The sequence below is a fragment of the Lycium ferocissimum genome, chromosome 8, assembly GCF_029784015.1.
Source record: "Lycium ferocissimum isolate CSIRO_LF1 chromosome 8, AGI_CSIRO_Lferr_CH_V1, whole genome shotgun sequence".
Classification (NCBI taxonomy): domain Eukaryota; kingdom Viridiplantae; phylum Streptophyta; class Magnoliopsida; order Solanales; family Solanaceae; genus Lycium; species Lycium ferocissimum.
In genome coordinates, this window is record NC_081349.1 from 47,462,332 (window position 1) to 47,471,366 (window position 9,035).

Consider the following 9,035-nt stretch of genomic DNA (forward strand, 5'->3'; position numbering starts at 1 on the left):
CGCCGGCCCACGTGCCACATCTTTAATTTCCCTCATTTTTTATTAATTTTCCCCCTTCCTCCATCCATTTACTCTTCTTCAAAAAAAAAAAAAAATCTCTCAATTTTCCACACTCCATTTTCAGTATGAGGATCCAAAAACCCATACCCAATTCTCCTTCATCTTCATCAACATCATCATCATCATCATCTTCATTAGGAGTTGAAAAAAAAAAAAATCACACCAACTTCCTCAAATTTGATCCAAAAAAACCCAAATGTGAAAGAAAGCTTCCTAATACCAAGTAGAACAAAGTTCATCCATTAATTTGATCAAACAATTAAGAATTTAAAGAAACCCACTTGTGTTCTTCATAGTTTTCTCCAAATTCCTAACAATGGAGTTTAATTTTCTCCCCCAAATCAACCTAAAGAATTAGTGCTTAGCTTAAACAACTCCAACCAAGCAACAAGTAGTAACTCCAAACAAGCAACTTTCAATCATTTTCTTTAATAAGATTAGATTTTCAACCTTTTTTTTTTTTCATCATTTTTGCTTTTTTTTCAGATTTTTTTTTTTTGAATTTGATTTGGGAAAAAAATTCAAATGTGAAAGGAAGCTTCCTAACACCAAGTAGAACAAATTTCATCCATTAATTTGATCAAACAATCAAGAATACATAAAGTTTAAGTTCGAACCCCGCTCGCATAAAATAAAAAAAATTTTGGCAGGCAGATCGGGGAGAGTATTGATCCGGCATACAATCTTTAAGGAAAAACTAAAGTTAGCATAATTCAAAATTAAGAGAATTTTTAGTTTTTGCCCCATAAGGCAAGAACTTTTCAATATAGACTTTGCCTTTATTAAAAAATTAGCATACTTTTAGTTATGTCTTTGGGCATACTTTTTAGTTAAGGCATAACTAAAAGTTTACCTTGAAAAGTAAATATATATATATATATATATATATATATATATATATATATATATATATATATATATATATAAGGCAAAGTAACTAAAGTACGCCCTCCGGCGTACTTTTAGTTGAACACAACTAAAACGAGGGGGTGAACTTTTCCTTGAAGCATATATATATTTTTTTTTAACTTTTCAAGGGAAACTTTTAGTAATGCCTTAATTAAAAGTGTGTCCCATAAAACATAACTAAAAGATGCCCCATAAGGCGTAAGCTTTTCCTTAAGGTATAACAAAAGTTTGCCTTATAAGGCAAAATTTAATGAGGAAATACTAGGTAACTTTGTGAAGGAATTATCAAAGTTATCTCGGACCCGCATACTTATGCCAAGTCCGTCATAAGGCATAAGTATGCCGGGTCCGGCATAACTTAAGTGTTGCCTCGGGGGTATAGCGACCCTAATCCGCCTTGCGAATTTTTTTTTCAAAGTTCGTGTGGGTTCGAAACGGAACCTATGGGTTTTAGCCGAAGGGCAAAATTTAAAGATTTCAAACGAGGGCAAAAATTTAAAGACCACCCCAAAAATTCGCGAATTGCCCTTTAAAGAAACCCACTTGGTGTTCTTCATAGCTTTTTAACAATGGATTTAGTTTTCTCCTAAATCAAAGAATTAGTGCTTAAACAACTCCAACCAAGCAACAAGTAGCAACTCCAAACAAGCAACTTTCAATCAGATTTTCTTTAACAAGATTAGATTTTCAACCTTTTTTTTTTTTCCCAGATTTTTTTTTTTTTTGTGAATTTGATTTGGGAAAACAAATAGATTATAAGAATAATCACTATCCTAGCTCTAAATTTATAATGGGTATTATTTTGACCAAAAAAATGGAGATGGGTGTTAAATAGGGTGAAGAAGAAGATGAAAGCCTAAAAATGGAGGGAATTTAAATTTATCTATGTGGGTGTGGCGTCATTGGCATTTTAAAACACAGTATGTTTTTTTAAAGGCTATAACGCGCCACCGAGCGGTGTAGTCACGCTCTTGTCCACATCAGCAAAAAAGGGCATTTTCAAAAAAAAATTATCCGGGGGTAATAGGTCCAACCAGTGTTAGGTGTGTAGTTGGCATTTTGGTCAAACGTTGGGGGTATTTTGACTATTATCTCATTGTAACCTTTGTTCCCTGATATATTGCTTCTCAATTTTGAGTGATCTTAAAATCAAACCTTAATTAACATGAAAAGTATAAAATATTCAATACCATGACTCGCTTGTGTACTCTCTTTCTCAAGATCTTCATGTTGTAAGGTTTCCAAAAATCATCAACATAAACATCAAGGGTTATAATTTAAATAAGTTGGACTTGTTCATAAGCAGCACAAAAAATTTATGAACTAAAATTAAGTCAACAATCATCTTACTTGGAAATTGCCGAGCACTATGTTCTTCCAATAGAGTTGACCCTTCACTTCATCTTTGGAATCTTAGTATTAGTTCTCGCTAACGAATAATTCACTGAACAACCGTGATGTATTCGTTCAATTAATTTTTAAATCTCATCAATATATTCAACAAAGAAAAATACAGTTGAACATGTAAAGTACTTAAAACAGGTTAAATACATAATGAAAAATAGAAAACAAAAGAATAATATTTTTAATTAAAAGGACATAAGATTCGGCAAAAATTCCATTTACTGTCATCTTTCAAAATGATAAGACTTAAGTGACTTGATGTACAAAAGTTCTTCACATCATTTTTTGTATCCACTCGACAGATGATCTGGTAAACCAAAGAGATTCCACTCACCTTTAATATTGCAACTTCCCTTTTCCTTTGCATCTAGTATTTTCTTGCAAGAGTGGGTTGCGTCATTGTTCAAAAGTCCTCTTTATTTGGACCTTTCTATACACTATCAAACGTATGACTTCACGAACATAACTAAAACAGTATCACATTAAAAACATATGCATTCATGAGAATAAATTATGGTGGAAAAAAGTCATTCTAAGCTAAGATCTAGCATCAAAAGAAATAATTGACTTGCTAAATCACCAAACCGAGGAGGGTAAAAAGATCCAGTGGAGAATATAGCCGAAGAGAGTAGCTCCTTAAGAGGACAATAAGATACAAAATATTATATGCCCTATCACCACTCAAATGTTGCTTGCAATATAAAATAGTAAGTAGTTGATCTCTTTATACATATTAGAAAGAGCTGACTCTACATTAATCTGCTTAGCATCATACGGTCCATATACTTTGCTGACACAAGTGCACTTGTAGCGGTTGTCACTTTGCCGTAAATGACAACAACGAAAAGACATCAAAAGTTAGCAAACTAACTGATTTATGTGTCAGATTCCATTCTCCTCCTGTCGTTACATCAGGTTATGACTTGCAAACTTTATTATGATCTTCCCTCATTATATTGGTTGTCCCTGGATTCCATTGTCAAGAAGTTATCCACGGCCTCTTACACTAATTTCTCTGATAACCATTGCACGAACCTTTCACATTCTTAACGACATTGTTGACTCTTCTTTCCCATTCATCACGGTAAATATACGGCTTTTATTTCAACCTTTTGGCAAGAAAGAGAAATAGAAATTTTCGAACAATATCATCATATAAACAGGGAATAGGTAAAGTGGAAAAGGCAGAAGGAGGATGAATGACGTAAAAGACCAAAAATATTTGCAGAGCATTGCATCATATGCGCCTAAATTAATTAGAGTCACTAACATAACAATTGGACCATAGAAGATAAGGCCTGACCATCGGGGCTGATAATTGGATAGAATCTCCAACAATAAAGAAAGGGGGCGTATAAATTGGGTTTTTGGCTCGCAATAAAGCGTCAGTCCTGATCGAGCAACTAGTAGTCCTATCTATCCACCTCTCCAGACACAATATCTTGAGTACCTATGATGGTGACCACATCTGCTGGCATGTGATGTTTGGACACCTTCATAGTGAAAACTTGCAACGAAATCCCAAAGATGCTAAGAATACCTGTAATTATCCGTTAAATCTGTACAAATTCATGTTCCAGTAATGGAAGGTTTAAAAATCCTATACTGCAAAATTAAGATAATTTCATAAACGGATTTTCCAACAATGAAAGTCTTAAAATTTAACGCTATATTCAAGATATGGCTCGCTGTCGACAACGAACTTACTTAAGAGGTGGACTCCTTTAAGAAAGCTATAGTCAAGGATGAATAAAGAATTAGCGTTTTAACCGACAAAATAGAAGAAAAAGAAGTATAATATAGTTTATACCTTGATTTTAGTAGAGTGCAAAAATATGATACCGTCAGAATTTAATGGTGAAACAGTGAAAGGCAGATTGAGGAAGACGCATTGGAGTGGAAGCATTATTTATTAGATTCAGTGGAGGGGCTAATCATTTATATTCCTAATTTCACACTAAAGCCTCGGCCATTTGGGTCAGTTTATTGGATCAAGGCGCTTTAAATCAGTTATTCTGATTCTAGTTTAGTGAAGTGGAGGAAGAATACTGAGAGAGGAGTTATTTGAGCAGGGAAACTGAAAATAAATGGAAGAATACGTGAGAGAGAGGAATGGATTGGATTAGAAAGAGGGTGAAAAGGTTTGGGTTGCCGAAGCGGCACTTCTGTGTGCATAGGTTTTTTTTTTTTTTTAATCAGAAAATGTCAAAAAATTCTATACAATCCTTGTATTTTTGTGGCGCCACGTTAGCGGGCCTTTGCCTGCTTTTATATATCTATGCCTAACTTTATATTATATATAGATTAAATCACCCTTAACCTTAATTTTAGGGTTATAATATCCTGCTTGTGCCTATCACGATCCCAATAGCCCTTAAGTTAATTTTGGGTTAAAATCAGGGATATTTTCAAGAATATACAGCTTTTGGAAATATTTATGTCACATAACCTAATATACAATATTAATACAACATTATATCTGGGGGAGAAAGCGTTATACACAATGTATCATATAAAGTGTATAAGTGTATAATAGTGTATAAAAGATGTAATAGTGTATAAAAGGTGTTTATACACAAATATGTTGAAAATCTGGTGTTTACACACAAAGTATGGCTATGCGGCATAAATATTTTCAAAAAGAAATAGAGCGTAATTTTTTCTATCTCTTCTGTTAACAAAGTTATGAGATAGACATGTGGGATTCATTGGTCCAACTATAAATCACACGACCTGTCTAAGTTAACCCAAAACGACTAGAAATTCTTTGTCCGTACACGGTTTCTTCAGTGCTTCACAGTTTGCGAATTCATTGGATTAAAAAAAATAGTTTCTTCTACGTCTGAAGCTGCGATTTTTTGTTGTAAAACAGTGCAAACAAGTTCCAACATATTGTAGATTTATGTTCAACTAAACTTCTTCATTCTTTGACAACGATGGACTCTTAGAAATTATGTCCCAATAAATCCTAATAAATAAATTTGAATGGGTTGGATTATTTATAAGTTTGATCTAATATCTTCGTGGATAAAAACTATTATACCCTGTACTTCTGCACGGTGTTGTATCGCGATATAGACCTCCCAATATGAGTAAAGGTAAGCCCTCCCAATGATCCATGAGGTGTAAAGTGGCTAAAGGAAGAATTTAGCCTGACTCGGCAAGTTTGGAAGTTGTTCGGGCTATCGGAAAAGAAGTTCGTCAAGGTTTGTACGCCACTACTTTAAGTTGTGTTCGGAATAGAAGACCTTAGACCCGAAGCATAAGACCTTTTTTAAGTATATTTAGTAGTTAAGGGCATGTATGAGAAGTATCGGAAGGATTGGAGGTCGAACAGATGAAAAACAAGCATTTCGGTGCAACTGGCCAAAATGGCCTTTGCCTTCGCGACTGAGCCCTCGTGTTCGCGAAGGCCAGAGTCTGGCAAGCCTTTGCGTTCGTGAGCCAAGCCCTCACGTTCGCGAAGGCCAAATGGTAAGTCGGTGGACAACCAACCTTCCACCCTATAAATACCAACCACTCATTTTACCTCACTCTTACACCCAAAAAGGTCCAGAAACTTCAGGGGTCACCTCTCCCAATTTTTATTATCATTAAAACCAAGAAATCATAAGGAGGTTATGTAATCTAGACTCGGGAAGCTCGTGGCAACACCGTATTATCTTGATTATTGTGAAACAAGGTGAAAGATGGCGGGATCTTGGGTTTGCAGCCATTGAGTATCAATTGTAAGTTAATAAGGTAAGATCCTCTCTTTATATCCATGGAATTATATTGATTCGAAATTATATTCATTAGATTATAACGTATTTAGTGAATTGAGCGAAAGACGATAAACCTTGTCTTGAATTATGGTTGATTGGATGAATTAGTGGTTGAAATTGAATTTGATGTAGTTGATATTGGGTTGGTTGTTGTTGTTGTAAACTTGGGATGTAGTAGAAATAGAGGAAATGCTGCCCGAATTTTCATAACCCAAATCATCCTTCGATATACAACTTATGTAAGTTGATGTATGAACATGATGAAATATTGTTGCTCCCAAACGCACACGCAAGTATATGCGGTCGTACATATAATATAGGAATAAAGTCCAGATATCATTTCCACAGGAACTTATGATTAACTATTTACTAAATTAGACTAATGCTAATTATCTAAACAAGAAATAAAATCCAAATTTATATTTATGAACTAAATAAAAATAAAAGAAAACAAATAAGGAACTTCAACCAAGAAAGAGCGGATTTTTATTGGAGAAGAGATAGATCTAGGGCTATGACAACTAACAATCCAGTTGAGTCTTCAAATCGCTCTAACTATGGGTTACTAGTTGACGGGTTAATTGTAACTTTATGATATTCTCTCAAACTACTCACAAGCCTGTAGATGCTACTATAACGCCTATATCTCTATGGTCATCAGAGGTAATAAGAATGCATTTATTTTTCGTTCAACTAAGTAGGGCTAAAGGGTATATCTCTATCCTCAGTATCGAAATGATTAAATCGAACAAACTCTATTTATTCTTATTACGTACGTGAATTCCGTCTTTCAAGTCCAATTCATGCACCACAGATAGTGTTCAATTAGTGATCAAGTAATTAAACAATTAAGCACAAGAATAAATAAGCAACCCAAAAATATGGAAATTTACTAGATAGAAACGATAATCAAACGTCAACTTTTATATTTGAGCCAATGCCTTAGAACTAAAGAGTTTAGCTTCACATAGACATGGAAGAAAAACAACAAATCATCCAAATAAAAAGGTCAAAATAAGTATTACAGAGAAGATAAAACCTTGTAACTATGACCTCCACGAAGGCTCCAAGCTCTCCTTAGGTTCCAAGTTCTGAACTAAAGGTTTTCAGCTATTCAAAATTATGTAAAACTCTGTCTTATGGACTATTTATAAGTGTAGAAAAAGCCCAAACGAAATATCCTAGTCCACAACGAAAAGGGAAATATTTTGATTCCGAAATACGACTCTGTGCGTCGCACGAGGCATATTTTCCAGTGACTAATTTTACTTGGACAATGTAATGTCTTCACTTGCCACCACGGATGTAACTCTTCCATTTTGATTCAACTTTGACTGCCAAAAAAATCTCTTATGCTTTCCACGTATACAAATTCCTTGCTCACTCCCTTCAGATGGCCAATTCGTTCCAACTTCCAGGTAGTACGTTTTTCCTTTATTTTCTTCTTTTGCAATTTTGCTAAACGAGTTTTTTTTTTTTTTTTTTTTTTTTTGCTTTCTTTTAATTCAACCAACTTTTCATCCAATTTTGGTCCAAATTTCTTTATCTTCACATGGCTTTGTTCCTACACAATAAAATATAACATTAAGCACAAATCAATATAATAACACTTAAAAGACAATTAAAAGTACTAAAATGTGAGGCAACAATGACTAAATATATGCATTTTTGGCCGAACATCAAATATGATTAAGGATATATCTTTCAATATAGGTTCGGGTGAAGGGCAAGCATCGGTGGGATTCTTTCGAGTGGCGGCTTGACAAATAAGGCATGTAAAGTGTTGCTATCTTCATTTCCTTAGGATGTAAGATGTTGCTATCTTCATTTCCTTAGGATGTAAGGTGTTGCTATCTTCATTTCCTTAGGCACGAATCCTAGAAGTCCACTAGCGTGCATAGCGTAATGACTCCACTCTATTCTTGTTCCAATGCATACTTGGATATGCTTCATAAATGATTCTCATAATATCACTATGATTATTCTTACTTAGTTATTTCTTGGCTTCGATATGAGTTCCATAATATATCAGAGGTTACGACCTTACGTCACTCCGAAAGGCCGATGTTATTTCATTGGCTCCTCATGCATTGTGTGTGTGTGTGTGTGTGTGTGTGTATATATATATATATATATATATATATATATATATATGCACTATTTTACTACACCGAGCCGCACTATAGTCGGTCGGGTACGACACCTATTGTGCAACCACTGATCAGTTGGGAATTTCACACCGAGTCCCATTAAGGCTGGGTACGTTTCACACCGAGTCCCTTAAGGGCCGGGACCGAGTCCCTTAAGGGCTGGGTACGTTACACACCGAGTCCTAAAAATGCCGGGTACGTTATGTTGATGATACTATATATATATATATAAATACTTGCATATGATTTTCAAACTCATGCATTGCATATTGTACGTCCTCAGATGGCTCAGGTTACTTCTATCCTTCTATATTTATGTCTTCCTTATGATGTTGTTTCCTGCCTTACATACTCAGTACTTTTATCCGTACTGACGTCCCATTGCACGGGACGCTGCATTTCGTCTTTGCAGGTCTTGACAGACAGAGCGGAGGACCTTTTCAGTAGGGTTGACAGCTCGACAGCTTCAGCAAGTACTTTTCCTCCGGACTTGTTTATTATGGTATATGTTATGTTCACATGTTATGCATATGTATCTTTGGATACAACAGGTCCATGTCCAGTCTAGTATGTCATGTATACGTACTCTTAGAGGCTTATAGACACAGTGGGGTATATAGATGTTATGTCTAGCCTGGTTGGACATGTTTTGGGTTTTGATATTCTCTTGATAGCCTTGCCGGCTTTAGGACACTCATGATGATGTAGCAGCTGATACGCTCAAATTACACCTATTAATGGTATAACG